Source organism: Canis lupus, chromosome 2, assembly GCF_048164855.1.
Source record: "Canis lupus baileyi chromosome 2, mCanLup2.hap1, whole genome shotgun sequence".
Lineage (NCBI taxonomy): Eukaryota > Metazoa > Chordata > Mammalia > Carnivora > Canidae > Canis > Canis lupus.
In genome coordinates, this window is record NC_132839.1 from 26,123,108 (window position 1) to 26,139,784 (window position 16,677).

Here is a 16,677-nt window from a genome sequence, read left to right on the forward strand (position 1 = left end):
CTTAAACACAAGATGCAGTGATCTGGATCAAAGGATGGGGAAAAATCCATGACTGATTTGGTGGAAATTCTGAGCAAAAGGAGGCCTTTGGGAAATGGCCATTGTGACCCAAATGAGCAAAAGAGTTACCCAACCTCTCTGCTTAATAATAATTCTAGCAGCTATCCTGTATTGAACACTCCGTAAAGATCATTTTAAGAGCAATCCCAGTCTTACAATGAATCAATTTTCTGAGTATTCTGCATCTATTATCTCAATTATTCCTAAAAGTCTATGGAGTAGGTACTATTGTCAGCACTTTACAGGTGAAAGGGGGAGGCAGTAGAGGAGTAGGTGATTTGGCCGAGGTTCCCCATGATACAGATAATAGGGGGCAGGACAGAGTCCATGGCCCTAGCCTTTCACTATCCAGTCTCTCTCTTGCTGTCATTATCTTATTTCATCCTCACAATGACGCAGCAAAGAAGGTACCGTAACCCCTGCTTTACAGCTGAGAGAGTGGAGGCTGAAAGGCATTGGTGCATGTTCATCAGACCATGATTCAAAGCCATCCTATGGTAATCTGCGGCCCATAAACTTGCTTTCCAACCATCACCTGCTGGGGAAGAAGTGTCCTTTCCAAAATTAGAGATTTCATAAAGGAAATGGGATCATTTTTAAGTTTTTATGTCTCAGGCTTCTCAGAGCCAGGTTTGATGTGATCCTTTGGCTGAAAAAGGTGTCTACATTCCCAAGTCCCCACTCAGAAATTACACATTTTCCATGTGGAATGTCCATCGGGATTTCTAGAACTAATCAGGAATCAAACACAACCTGACAACTTCAACCCACTTAAAAGGACCCCTAAACAGTTAGGGAGAAAGATCTGTTGAAAAAAAATCCTGTTTTCAGTAAAGGCAAACAAGGTTGGATTCATTTCAACAGAACAACATTCCCAGAAGTCCCCTTTTTAATATGTTGCAAAACTACTGTTCCCCAAGCTCACTGTTGGATGTTTCCTACTTCATCTTCCCTTATATCTCAACTCCGAAGAATTTAGTTGGAGAATTACAACAAGAATAAAATCCAAAAATGAATAAAGGCCCACTTGGGAAAAAGAATGTCTTTAACAATACAAGCTTATTTGCCTCGAGACTTTACGTTCTTATCCAGGAAGCTCTCACCCGCAATGGCAGGGCTAGCCTAGACAAAACTGTAAAACAGAAAAACACTTGCAATCCTTAGGTTGTACCCCTCCCTTCCCTACCTCCTACCCCAATACACACACACAGCCTCCTCTTCCAGCTTCCTCAGATATTGGGTTATCCTCATGCTGCTTGGAATTCCTATGGGCTCTATATAGATTGGTAACTCAGATTTCTAAACACACACACACACACACACACACTCACACACCAACAAAGCAGCACCAGACACATGAGTGGGGAATACACTTTTAATTCTATGAGATCATATGGTGTACACTGTCTAGGTGATGGACTCCTGATGACCTAATTACCCATTTACACCAAGATCAGCCCTGAAGAGCCCACAGCTCCCGGGAGGTCAGGTGACTACCTCAGCCTTTAGCCATCTAGAGGGGCAGGTTCAACCTGCATATCAAAGAGGCAGTAAATCCAGTCTAAATATACAAGAAAACTGACAGTGACTGTGACCCGGTCCACCCCGTCCCATCCCCCCAAAGACCTTTTCTTCCTCCATGTCCACTCCCTCCTATGCCCTCCTGTCTTCAAGCAGTTTTGTCCAAGAACATGATACTCTGGACTTTGAAGATGAATGAGCAGCAAGCTCTCCCCTAGGCCTGTCATCATGCCCAGAATACAATCCACAGTAGCTTTGCTCTCCTCTTTCAGAAGACAGCCCGGTGTTGTGCTCTTCTTCTATGGCCTGTCTTTCTGTTCGGAGTGGCCCATTAGATCCTTTGTGTGTGTGACCCAGCCAGTGGACAGTGAGGGAAATCCTGGACTGATTAATGTTTCCCGACACTCTGCATGGATTCATTCACATACAGTAAATCTCCCTGTCCCAAGTGCTCAGATGTCATCTTGGAAAGCTTAGAATATTACTGGCACAGGAAGCCAAGGGTAAGTTCATGAGAAGCAAATGCTTTATTTGACATGGAAACTCCACAAGCATTGTTCCAGAGCACCAAATTCACTAGGTTTAAAGCCAAAACTGTTCCAATTAACTCTGTCTCATACAAAACCACTGGCTACAAGGAAGATATTTTTTACCTATTTAATTCAAGAGGCTTTGCCCTCATGGGGGAGGATGATTATTTTAATGCTTTCAGCTTTTATGAATGTAAATTCAAGAAAATTGTCATTCTCCAGCTCCTATTATGTGTTTAATCTATACCAAACTATGGCCTCAAGGACCATCAGTAAAATCTTAATTGAGGACTCTTTTGTCAGGACCAGGAAGTCCCTGTGTCAGGGACCAGGAGGATGGGAAGGTGTTTATTTAATGTAAGTAGTCAAGGAAAGAATTTAGACAAGTGTTGATAATTCTGATCCAAAACTAAAACTTCCAGACAATTGAAGGAAGAGTGGGGAACTGCTTAATGTCAAAAAAAATATTCAGATAAAAATACCGGTTCTGTATCTCCAAAGCCAAAAGTAGTGTTAGTTATTCAATTGTTTTGGCCCATGCAGATAATAAATCCAGGCTCCAGGAAACCATACAAGTAGAATGGACCAAAAAAAGTAGAAGTGAATGGAAAAGCTGAAAAAATCATCCCCACCCTACCCACACCCTACCTCCCAAGCACATACACATTCATCAGTCTATTCTTTTCCCTAGAAAACCTCTCCCCTTTCCCCCAACAGTAATACCTTAGTGTGATTTATCTCAATAATTATTTCTGTAAGTCATTTTTACATTGGCTTTGTCCATCCACACTAAATGAAGAGGAAAATAATTAAACTTCAAAGCCATTTGGCTAAGAAGACACATGAAGTTGGTATTCTGTGCCTGCCTGGATTTGCTATGAAGATCTTGTTTTTATACTGCAGCCCATCTGTGTAAGAAAACCCCTATCAGACAAGAGGGACCTGCCATCACCGCAGGAGCAGGTCTCTATCAAAAGTATGCAACATAAGGAATCAAGAATGTCAACATGCCAATTCCATAACCCCCAAGGACTTTTGGTGTGAACCCCTTTTCTATCGACTCTCCACTCCCAGATGATCTCATCTAGTTCCATTACTTTTAATAACAAACTATTTCCAAATTTGTGTCTCCAGCCAGGGCCACCCCTAGGGTATTTGGGACTTGGGCGAGTGTTTCTTGCCAGTCTCTGTCTCTATAAACAATTTGAGTCAACCAACATCATGTTGTCAGCACCATTCTGGTGGCCCAATTACACACAAACCAGAAAAGGAAAGGCTCTGCTGGACAATAGAGTAATCCTCTTGGGATGATTGCATCCTCGGTGCACTGATGTTTCCAGCTATCCCAAGCACCAGAGTGACCCTCAAAAGCTAGAGAAACTCAGTCCAAAGTCTAGGGCCCTTGAGGCACAGGATTGGCTAGTGGTCTGCTTGCACTAGTCTAAGGGGATACTGTTCTCAGTCACAACCTTGTTCCAAATTTCAAACTTGTCAGAAGTCACTCACTTTCCAATATACAACCATCTACCAGTCCAACCACCACATGTCTTCATTCCTCAGAGACTCATATGTGCATACTGTCCATCTCTATCCTACCTGTCCACCTCTATCCTATCTCCAGTAGGTTGCCACTACAAAATGCTACAACAAAGCCTTCATGATGGCAAGACCAACTTACCATAATGGGGAGAAGTGAATGGTGGTGATTCAGTAATCGATAATACCATCCGAAAATACAAAGTTCATTTAACTTGTTTTACCCAAAATTGTTGCTGGGAGGAAGGAAGTTAGTCATAAGCTCAAAAAAAGGACTCTAGGTAGTAGGAGAAAAATTTCCTTTCCTTTGTGCCCAGAATGGGGAAACAGCTAATGTTCTGAAACCAAATGAGCAAATCAGCCTTCTTATTCAAGATGGTCATAGAGAAGTACTAAAAAAGAACACAAACTTGAAGAAAAGCTATCTTATCTCTCTACCCCTCCCACTTTCCCAACTCTACACTATTTATCAGGAAGTTACTGACGGGAAGGACTCACAGCTGAAAACTGCACCTAGTACATCTGGGGGGCACAAATACTGGGGCCTCTCAGGTAAAGAATGTCACCCCAGTGCTAAATGGGGCAACTTGGGCTGTACTTACCCTCAAAAAATAACATGGAGCTCTTCCAGGAACATTTCATAACTTGGAAGCCCCGAAAGGGAAAGCGGCTGCCACAATCAATGGAACTACACAGCACATACTCAGTTAAGACCTCAACCAAAAAAAGGGGGGCGGGTGAAGGAGTGTCTGGGTGGCTCAGTCTGTTAAGCACTTGCCTTTGGCTCAGGTCATGATCTCAGAGTCCTGGGATGGAGCCCCACATTGGGCTCCCTGCTCAGTGGGGAGTCTCCTTCTCCCTCTCCCTCTCCCTCTGTATCTCCTCCCACTCATACTCTCTCTCTCACATACACACATAAATAAATAAAATATATTTTTAAAAAATGAAACCCTAATGTTTTCCTCTGTTTAACTAATAAATATCATGACCTCTCCGTAATCTTCAATTTTGCACTCCCCTCTTCTGTTTGCTGGACAGCAAGCAGGTTCCTTTTGTTTTCCAAATATATATTATCACTTTCCCCTTTCTAATGACTTTTAAAATTTGGAATTTGTGTCTCCAGGCCTAGCTAACACACCCCTGGTGAATGTCCTAAGTTTTCCCTACCTAAATCCCCAAGGCACAGGGTCCCTCCTCATCTGCTGACCACAAAACATTACTGGGGTGGGTAGCATTCTTAGGTTGCCCACATATATAAAACAGCCTATGATTTGCTATGTGAAGAACAGAGGGGTGATCACTCAACCCAATTTTATCCTGAGTGCAGATGTTCAGAAAACAACCAAAGCCATGTTAAAAAAAATTTTATGGGCCTCCCAGGTGGCTCAGTGGTTTAGTGCCTCCTTCAGCCCAGGGTGTGAGCCTGGAGACCAGGGATCATCCCACGTCAAGCTCCCTGCATGAAGCCTGCTTCTCTCTCTCTCTCTCTCTCTCATGAATAAATAAAATCTTTAAAATTAAAAAAATAATTAATTTAAAAATTTCTTTTTTGTGAGAAAATCCAATTTGTTTTCTTACTCATGCCAGCTAATATACACCAAAAATGTTGTTGACTCACCTTAAACTTCTACCACAAGCAAATCACAAGCAGACTTTTCCCTGAATATACTCATAACAGACTTGCATGACCAGTGACCAAAACTGAACACATTTCTGTTGCTTATGCTGCACATCCGACCTCCTTGTTCACTGATTTTCATATTAACTACAGAGAGCAATTTGGCAATAGGCCCAGGTTATATCTGGTTCTCTGCTCCCTTATAAAATTCTGACATTCAATAAATAAGAGTAATTTCACTGCTCATGAAACACGAAGTGATATTCCTAAAAGCATCTACCTTTCATACTCTCAAAGTCTTTCTTGTTAAAGGAAACATAGTCAGCAAATTATCATACTATGTGCAGAATTGTGACCTCATTTATTTCCAAACCAAAGTTAGACAACTGACCTATTCTTGGAGGAATAAGGGACAAGCTTGGAATTAAATATTTAACTAACACTTTGGATTGCAGACATATAAACCAGTGTTGATGGTGTTGAACAGTCCATTAAGATAGGCAGTGAAGACTTTCCCAATTCCCCTCCAAACACCCTTGAAAGATACATGCAAGGTCATAATGAAGTCCCATCTTAAAAGAATAAAGACATTGAGAAATTTCATTCCAGTTTATCAAGAATTCCAGGACACAGAGCGAAAAGGTTTGGCCTTTGGGGAAAATTCTCAGAAGTGGAGCAAACCTGTAGATTCTGATTATACAGCAGAAAGAAATCAACTTCTCCACTTGTCTTACAGAAAACACTGCAAACTGATAAATCAATACAGCCATCTCATACTCTAGGTTGTGACTCTAATCAATGAAGTCTTTTTTTTTCACAAAGGCGTCTTGCAACTTTATGTAGTCTTTGGACGCCCTTCAGTATGTTTTCCACACTGCTAGCAGAGTGGTCGTTCTAAAACGCAAATCTGATCACATCGCAAGCTTACAATCCTTCCATAGACTTCACGTAAAACACAAATGTCTTAACGTGGGCATACAAAGCTCCCTCCCTGTCCTACACCATTTCTTTCCACTCCCCAATTCTTACTCTGCACTGTTATCAGAACGATTTGCAATTCCCAGAATTCTCCATGTTGTCTCACGCCACCATAGTGTTTCCTATGATGTTCCTTCCTCCTGGACTACTGCCCCTGCTAATCACTTGGATAAACCTCCTGGATAAACTTATTTTTTTCTCACTTTTTTTTGTATGTTTTTTTATTGGAGTTCGATTTGCCAACATATAGTATAACACCCAGTGCTCATCCCAACAAGTGCCCCACTCAGAGCCCATCACCCAGTCACCCCATCCCCCTGCCCACCTCGCCTTCCACTACCCCTTTTTCCTTTCCCAGAGTTAGGAGTCTCTAATGTTTTGTCTCCCTCTCTGATATTTCCCATTCATTTTCTCTCCTTTCCCCTATGATCCCTTTCACTATTTCTTATATTCCCCATATGAGTGAAACCATATAATGGTTGTCCTTCTCCAATTGACTTACTTCACTCAGCATAATACCCTCCAGTTCCATCCATGTTGAAGCAAATGGTGGGTATTCATCCTTTCTGATGGCTGAGGAATATTCCATTGTATATACAGACCACAGCTTCTTTATCCATTCATCTTTCCATGGACACCAAGGCTCCTTCCACAGTTTGGCTATTGTGGACATTGCTGCTACAAACATTGGGGTGTAGGTGTCCTGCCGTTTCATGCATCTGTATCTTTGGGGTACATCCCCAGCAGTGCAATTGCTGGGTCATAGGGCAGATCTATTTTTAACTCTTTGAGGACCCTCCACACAGTTTTCCAGAGTGGCTGTACCAGTTCACATTCCCACCAACGGTCCAAGGGGTTCCCCTTTCTCCACATCTTCTCCAACATTTGTTGTTTCCCGTCTTGTTAATTTTCATCATTCTCACTGGTGTGAGGTGGGATCTCATTGTAGTTTGGATTTGTATCTCCCTGATGGCCAGTGATGCGGAGCATTTTCACATGTGCTTGCTGGTCATGTCTATGTCTTTGGTGAAATTTCTGTTCATGTCTAGATAAGCTTATCCAGTGCTTATCCAATGCTCAAGGTCAACCTCATTCTTCTCCAGAAAGCCTTCATTAGATTCACGAATCTGTGCTAGGCTGCCCTCTCCCCTGTTCCTGCAACATTTGTTCATACTTATATTAAAGACCTTATCACACCACACAGTAATCGTCTACTTATGGAAAATGTAAGTACACAGAACTTCTTTCACATAGAATATATAAAAGGAAATGCTATCTAAATGTATATAAAAATATTTAAAAGCATAAAACATAAAACAAAAGACTGCAAAGCCCTTTTCTTTCTCCAGTAGCCCTTGAGTCTTTCTTCTTCTCCCCTGTGTTCTATTGCAACACTTTTGGGATACCCTTTGGTTGATCAGATTCACAAAACAGAGAGTGAGATGGCTATCTAGCACGCCATTCTCACTCCAAAATCATGAATCAGAAGGTACTTGCATCACTATTACTCATATCCCATTGTCCACACCTAGCTGCAAAACACAGAGAAATGTAGTCTCCAGTTATATGGCCACAGGCCAAGCTAAATTCAGGGGTTCTTATTCTAAAAAACTAAAATGAAGACAGAAAAAAATGAAGATAAGGAAGAAAAAGAAGGGTAGAAAGAGGAGGGAGAAGGGGGAGGAAGAAAAAACAGATACCAGAGGGCATCTTGTACATCATTTAAACAGTAAGAGAAACTAATGGAGCAAATACAGAAGTTTACAAACACAGAATTCCAGAAATATTTTTTTAAAGATTTTATTTATTCATGAGAGACACAGAAAGAGAGAGGCAGAGACACAGGCAGAGGGAGAAGCAGGCTCCATGCAGGGAGCCTGACGTGGGACTCGATCCCGGGTCTCTAGGATCACACCCTGGGCCGAAGGCAGCACTGAACCACTGAGCCACCCAGGCTGCCCAGAATTCCAGAAATATTTGAATAAAGTTTCCCATCAACTACTACAGGAAGAAGTGACTGGAGAATTCATGGAGAAATGAAGAAAGAAAATAGAATCAGAACTTGACTGTGTTGAATATATTCCTATTTTATAGGAACCGATAACTTATCTCTCAAATTTAAAACATGAGCTTTAGACATAACAGTCTCTGAACTTTTTAACCTCTGGGCTATAATTTAGTAGATATGCATCTACTCTGCTTGTGAAACTTTCCTCTTGGCAGACAGAAGAAGAGCTGAGCATATACAAAGTAGTTTCTTGAGGTTTAACGTAGTAAAAGTGAAGATTGCAACAAAACCACATAGCTGCCAAAACTTGGGGAATTCACTAATTTCCCCAATGGCTTCTGTGCTTGCTCAGTTACTGAACAGCATGATCCTGAAAGAAATAACTTATTAATTCAAAATAAACCTTCAGTATCACATAAAAATACATTTTGCAACAACAAACCTAAACTTTGATTTCTAAGGCATTTGGTTTTTTTCTCTTGCTGCTGAATATCATATTCATGTCAAAATGCATTTCCTCTGTATTCCATATGCTGTTCACTGACACGGCTCCAAATTGGACACAGTAAAAAAAAAAAAAAAAAAAAAAAAACAAATTGGACACAGTCACTATCCTCTAGGAATTGGAAGCAGATCATTACTAGGAACCGCTTTTGACTCACCTTTAGGAATCATAGAAAAGATAAAGAACAGGAGAAAGGCTTCTACAGTAGAAATCAACTTTAAGATCTAGTAGAAGACTGATCTACTGGTTAGAAGCCACATGTTAACTTCTTGAAGTGAAAAAAATGCATAAATAAAAATTAAAAAAATAAATGGCCTTGAGAACGAAAGTCAGCCATTTATTGGAAAACACAATGACTTATTGAAAAAAAAAGGAAGAAAGAGAGAGAGAAACACAGTCATCTATGGGAAGCTTAGCTATAGGAAAGAGAGCTAAGCCTCAAGAACAGGGGCATAATCTTGCTGTGTTGGCCAATGAGAAATGTTGGTGGTAGATTTACAAAAATAATTTATAATTTTGTTTCTAGCAATACAATGTAACTAAATATCCACAGAAACTTCTTGCTTTAGAATACAAACACACACACACACACACACACACACACACACCCCTTTTAAATGCATATCTGATTTCACACACATGCAAAGGAAATCTCTAGGCGCCAAAAGTGAAGGGCAAAGTAAAAATGAGAGTGGTAATCCCTGTAATGATTTGCCAGCCTCAGGAAGCCAAAGGGCTTAAATTCTGACAACTATGCTGGGACAGGAGGGAAACAGAATTAAGACCTTCACATAAAGTTAGAATTTTTAAAGATCCATACCTACACTGCAAGAGCACTTTAGAAAAAATTCTTCTACTAGCTAGGGAAATGATAAGCTAGCTTGTCTATCTGGGCCTAGGATCTGGGTGAGTCAAAGTGAAAATGCATAACCATAGTAGACATACCACACTTGGATTTGGGGTTCAAATTTATACTTTCTGCTGGGTCCAGAATCCTCCAGTTGAGAAACAACATAGACCCAAGAATAATGATAACCTGAGGTAACTGGTTAGAAACAGAAACAGAACCACTCCTGAGAGACATACTTTCAACACAGACCAGAAAAAAGTAAGTGAAGCCCTGCTTAAAGTTTATTATAACCCCAAATTACAACACTATCAAGAAACAATTCAGAATGAGCCAGAGAAGCAGATATAAGAAATAATACCACTAAACATTAAGAATTCTAGATCATAAAACTATTAGGAAGAAACTACAGAAACGTGTGCTTTTAGAAGAATAGAGATATAAAAGAAAAATCAAAATCAAGAAGAATGTACAAAACAATATCTAAAAGGAATGGGTAGATTTGAAAAAAAAAATTAAAAGTCACAGAATTTAAAAATAAATGCATTGAAGTTAAAAGCCCGATTGTTGGTTCAAACTGTATCCAGAAAAAAGCATAAGTGAACTATAATCAGATATGAGGGCTTACTCCTAAATGAAACACAAAAGGATAAAAACATGTGAACTATGAAAGAGAGGTTAAGAATCATGAAGGGAAGACTTGAGAAGTTCCAGGATAACCAATAATCCCTACAGAAGAGAGTCAGTGGAAAGGGGGCAAATGAAATAACATTTTCAGAATTTTTCAGAATTGATAAAAAAATATGATCCTTAGTTATAGCCAAATATATTGAGTTTAAAACACTGATACATAAAATGTCTGCCTGTAGATTTATTATAGTGAAAGTGTAGAACACCCAAGACATAGAGATCTTAAAGCAGAGAGAAAAATGGATTCTCTACCAAAAAGAAACAAAGAAATTAACAGCATTCTCAATTAATTAAAAGCCTAAAGACATAGAATAATTTTCCAAGGACTTCAGTTCAAAGTGAACCTTTAGTTGCTTGCTCTTTAAAAAAAAATATATATTTTTTAATTTATTTATTCATGAGATACACAGAGAGAGAATCAGAGACAGTGGCAGAGGGAGAAGCAGGCTCCATGTAGGGAGCCCAAATTAGCTCCTCTAATTGGGGTAAACTTTCTGAAACGTCTGAAAAAAAATGCCTTAACATTGTCTGACTCTCAAATAATGGATTATCTAGGCATAAAATTCTGGAGTTGATAGTTGCTTTCTCTCAAAACTCTGAGTCTAGAAAAAAAAGACTGAATTAGATATAGGGGGAAAATGGTAAACGTGGTAAATTTTAATAATCCCCAACAATGCAAAATAACAATAACTAGCAACAAATGTGGGTAATTGTGATGATTAAATTGATGTGTCAGCTTGCCTGGGCCATGGTACCCAGGTCAAACTTCACAGCTGTATTTTGGTACTTTGGGGTATTTTTTTGGATGGGATTAATACTTAAGCCAGTAGACTCTAAGTAAAGTAAATTGTCCTCTATAATGTTAATAGGACTTACCCAATCAGTTGATGGCCTTAAAAAAAAAAAAAATTGACCTCTTCCACAGAACGGAGAAGTCTGCCAATAGACCACCTTCAGTTCAGTATACATAGACACAGACATATTCATTTACATATGCATGTACACACACACACACACACACACACACACACACACACCTGGATGTTCCATTTCTCTGGAGAACTCTAATTCTGTAAGAAGTAATATAAAAACTAGGTATCACTACATTACTAAAAATAACTTACAATAATGGGAGGTGAATTGTTGTATGGTTGGTGTGACATTCATGAGGAATGTAGATATATAGAGCAAACTTTGATTTTTATGGCATGAATGCATGTTAGATTTTTTAATGTAACCATTAAAAAGAATAGAACTGGAATGTGTTAACTTCTCAACCACCAGAGGTAGTTTAGAAGTCTAGAGGTAATCAAGAAAAGTTGACCAATATAAAGGATAACAGGAAGGAAAAAACAGAAAAGGCAGGAAGAGCAAAAATGGCAAAAATATATAAATCTATCACCAATAAGTGTACTAAACTTGCCAATTACAAAGGACTTCTAGGTTGGATTTAAAAGAGCAAAATTGTTCTTTATACTCTTTAGAATAGATACTTGTAAGACATCAGAACAAAGAAATGTTGAAATTAAGGGATAAAGAAAAATATACTGGCCAAATAGGTAGCAAAAGAAAACTGGTATAGCTATAATAATATTGAACTAATTGGAGTTTCAGCCAAAAATAAATAAATAAACTTTCAGGATAAAAGTGGTTCTTACATTATGACAAAAGGAACAATGTACCAGGGATATAAAACAATTTTAAGGGGATCCCTGGGTGGCTCAGTGGTTTAGCGCCTGCCTTCGGCCCAGGGTGTGATCCTGGAGACCCGGGATCGAGTCCCACGTCGGGCTCCCAGCATGGGGCCTGCTTCTGCCTCTGCCTGTGTCTCTGCCTCTCTCTCTCTGTCTCTCATGAATAAATAAAAAAATCTTTAAAAAAACAATTTTAAGCATATATGCACAGAGACATGGTCTCAGACTATATGAAACATAAGACTCCTACAGATGCCATATCCACACAGCTAATAACAGGGTTTGAAACATTCTAGCATGGACACTCTTCAGGGAAAGCAGTTAGTCTAACCACAAGAAGACTGAATACAAATGTGTAGAACCAAAAAGTTTAACATGGGAACCATGCAGCTCCATCTGTATTGGCCCAAGAACCACAGCAAGGCAAGCTTCCACTGGCCCTGTGGAAAAGCAAATTTTCCTTTTTATTAGCCTTCTGAGGCAGGAGTAAGAAACTTGGAACACAAAGGTCTCCCATTCCCCAGTCTCACACTTCCTCCCTGGCAACAAGTCAGACACAATGGTGCGTCCTATATTCCTTCAGCAGCGGTCTCGAGATAGTCCCGTGGGGTACCTAACTCATTTATGGGATGTGGTCCCCACTCAGGGAGACTGCTTCAGTAGTTCTCTTTTTCAGTTTTTTATTTTAATTCCAGTTAGTTAACATACAGCGTGGTATTAGTTTCAGTATAGGATACAGCGAGTCAACAATTCCACACATCACCCGGTGCTCATCATGACACGTGCCCTCCTTATTTACCCCATCACTTATTTACCCATCTATCCCCCCCACCCACCTCCCCTCTGGTAACCATTGTTTTTCTATAGTTAAGAGTCTGCTTCTTGGTTTGTGTCTCCCTTTTATTTTCTTCCCCCTTTGTGACAAAAGAAATTGCAAATGACACAAAGAAATTCCATGCTCAGGGATTGGAAGAACAAATAGTGTTAAAATGTCTATACCACATTAAGCAATCTACACACTCAATGCAATCCCTATCAAAATAGCAGCATCGTTTTTCATAGAGCTAGAACAAACATTCCTAAAATCTGTAGGGAACCACAAAAGATCCCAAGGAGCCAAAGCAATCTCGAAAAAGAAAACCAAAGCTGGAGGTATCACCATTCCAGACTTCAAATTATATTACAAAGCTGTAGTGATCAAAACAGTGTGGTACTGGCACAAAAACAGACACAGAGATCCATGGACCAGAAGAGAAAACCCAGATATAAACCCACAATTATACGGTCAATTGATCTTTGGCAAAGCAGGAAAGACCACCCAATGGAGAAAAGTCTCTTCAACAAATGGCGTTTGGAAAACTGGGCAGCTAAACGCGAAAGAATGAAACTGGACCACCTTCTTACACTGCACACAAAAATAAATTCAAAAAAGGATTAAAAACCTAAATGTGAGACCTGACACCATAAAAATCCTAGAAGAGAGCACAGGCAATACTTCCCTGACATCGGCTGTTGCAACTTTTTTTCTGGATAGGTCCCCTGAGGCGAAGGAACATAAACAAAAATAAAATATTAGGACTATGTCAAAATAAAAAGCTTCTGTGCAGCAAAGGAAACAATCAACAAAACTAAAAGCAACCCACAGAATCGGGGTGACATATGTGATAAAGGGTTACTGCCCAAAGTATACGAAGAACTTACAAAATCCTTCAGCACCTCTTAAGATAAAATATAATCAGAATGATTACATTTTGAGAAAGGCCCAGATCCATTCCAGAAGAAGCTTCTTCGTTCCTTCCTTCAGTTTGGCTGGCACAACCCGATTTCAGAAGCAGAACCTCGTGGTGGCTAAAAGCCCAGGCCTGGCCATCCAGTGGTCATGGGTTCAAAATCTAACTGCAACAAATAAGCTATACAGTAATAACTTGGGACTGAACATTTAGATGCCTTAGTTTCTACATTTATGAAAGTGAAGTAGTACTTATAAAACACTTAGCACAGTATTTTTCACAGAACAATCCTAGACAGCTATTTATACAAAGAGTGATGTTGATGTTGATGATGATGACGATGATGACAATGATGATAATTTGATGAATGGCCTCAGTCTCACTAACATACTCCTTTCCAATTATTCAGTTCTTTTTTTTTTTTTCAATTATTCAGTTCTTAATGGAATTTTGTGGTCCTTCACGGGCAGGGGGACATGCCTTCTATCAAAACCCTCCCTTACACACACTAGGGTGAGTGTTTCCTACCAAGTGTGCCCCTTCTCCTGCTCTCACGCTTCCTCTGTTCACCAACTGGCACTGCCTTCTCTGCCCCTGACTGGAGACAAGGAAGGTTCTATTATGGCAGTGGAAGCTTTGGCCACTGCACCCCTTGGCTGGCCCAAAGCTCTGCTCCTTGCAAACCCAAGGAGCCCCGAGCACTGAGCTGGCCCTTTGCCAACAGCAGTGCCTGAAGCTTCGCTGCCTTTACCACCACATTCAGGCCATGCAACAAGAAGAAGATGATCTTCCATTTTTCTCTGTCTTGCAGGAAGAATCAGGGAGGGCGAGCTGCCCTCGGGGCAGGCTTCTGGTTCTGGTGCTGCTTCTATCTCTCATCAGCAGAGCAAAGCAGGCCCTTTGAGTCCCAGGTGCACAGACCATCAACTCTTAACTCAGGCTCACAGGCTGCTCTGAAGGAAACATGGTCCATACGAGAAGATGGGGAGGGACCTACACAAAATCGGCACACACCTCTCAGGATCTGAACCCCTTGCTACTTGCACTCCCCGCCCCAAGAACAGTCCTCTAGTAGGTGGGGGGATCAGTTCCTCTCCCCAGGTCCCCTGGCCTGTGATCCACTGTGGTACATGGACTCTGTTGCCAGCTCCTCCCCTCCCAGGCCTTGAGTAGCCTTGAACTTAAATTCCCTCCGAAGAGGCTCTAGTCCAGGGAAGCAAAGAAGAATGAGGACCAGCTCTCCTGCTACGAGGAAAGAGCAAGCAAACTTCTGTAGAATGACATGTAAACATGCCCAGAGAGAACACTCATGACAAAAGGAGGAAGAAGGATGGTGGTGTGACTGCCTCAAGCCCCTTGGAGGATTCGTAGTAAAACGGAACATTTCTTAGCTCCTGTTTCCGGCCTCTCTTCCCATTACTTTTTGTTTGTTCGTCTGCTTCATCTATTATTCAAGATATTTACTCAGTTGACTGGAGAGCAAATCACACCAGAAACAAAATCAACTACAGGCAATTGATGGGCTTCCTATAAACACTCCTCACTCTGGCTGCACAATTTATAGCACAGCCTGGAAGCACAGAAGCCAACTCGGTCTCGATCATTCTGATATTTTTTACTCCAGCCTCCAGGAAGGTATGAGAACACGAGAACCTGCTTTCATTTTTCTGCTTTTCATTTATGGGACTGCCTGAAGTCCTATAAATCTATTCTGCTCCCATCCGTCTTTGGGAGGTGTCCACTGCGGCCTGCGCTTGTACCTGGATGTGGCCCTTGACTCAGTCAGCATGACCGCTGGCTTCTGGAATGTTCTTCTGATGCCCTGCAATGGGAATGGCTTCCCAGAAACTGCTGTGGCTTCTCAGATTTTCACATGTAGATCAATAATGGCTTGACTCTCTGTCTGACTGGCTGCAGCTACCCTCAGTGGGGGTACTGCGGGGCCAAACAGATGGGAAGAGGGCACAGGCCGTTTGGGGGCAGCGCTTTGCCTCTCAGATCAGAAGGCAAGGTTGTCTGTTCGCAGCCCTAACCAGCTGGAACTGCTCACCAGCATACTTCCAATCTCAAAGCAGCCGAGCTAGGCGAAAGGGGAAAATAGCAAGAGCAGAAATCTTGAGCTCCCTGCCCTGCTCAAGGCCAATCTCACTAGGGAAGCCTCGGAAGGTCTGCAGAAGAAAAGGAGAAACCAAGGCACAGGAAGAGCTTGCTCAGTGTTTCATTGCTCATGCACCAGTGTCTCCCCGAGGTAAGCATTCCACAAGGGGGATTGAAAACCATGGCCCCTCTCCATCCTCCCCCTCAACCCCCGTCTGCAACTTTCTGAGGTTTCTCCAGTCATTTTGAGTCTGATTCTTTATTTTGTGACCAGCCAGGCAGCAGGCAAGGTCCAGAGGGTTTGGGCCAATCACTGGCAGAAGAGCCCCAATTCAAGCAGCTGATGCCAAATATTGCACCCCTCCTGAGTGGCAGCTAGGTAACCTCCCTCAGACCCATCCCTGAGCCTCCTGCCGTACAACCTGCTGAAGGGGGCAGTGCTGGGACGCGCAGGCCTACCCAGCAGAGGAGCACGAAGGACTTGGGAGGCGTCCCACCTGCTTTCTCCTCTGCCCAACGTGGATGGCAAAGGTGAGAGGTGTGCCTTCACAGTCTAATGTCCGATAAACACGAGATTTATCAGGATGATCATAACCATACTTTTTAACTAAAGAAAAATAAGCCAGCTAACCAGCTTGCGGATAACCAGGCACTGGATGGATCACTATTTTGATTACCGTTTGAAAAGCACTGTGTAGTCGAGAACCTCACACGGTAGCTCATCTAACTCGTGCAACACTTCTGAGGCTGTAACAATTATCATACACTCTCGAGGCACCAGAGCCCCAGCTAGACTAAAGGCCCAAGATCAGTGAGCAAATGGCAAAGCTCAGACTAGAACCCCAGTTTTGAAGCTCTTCCCC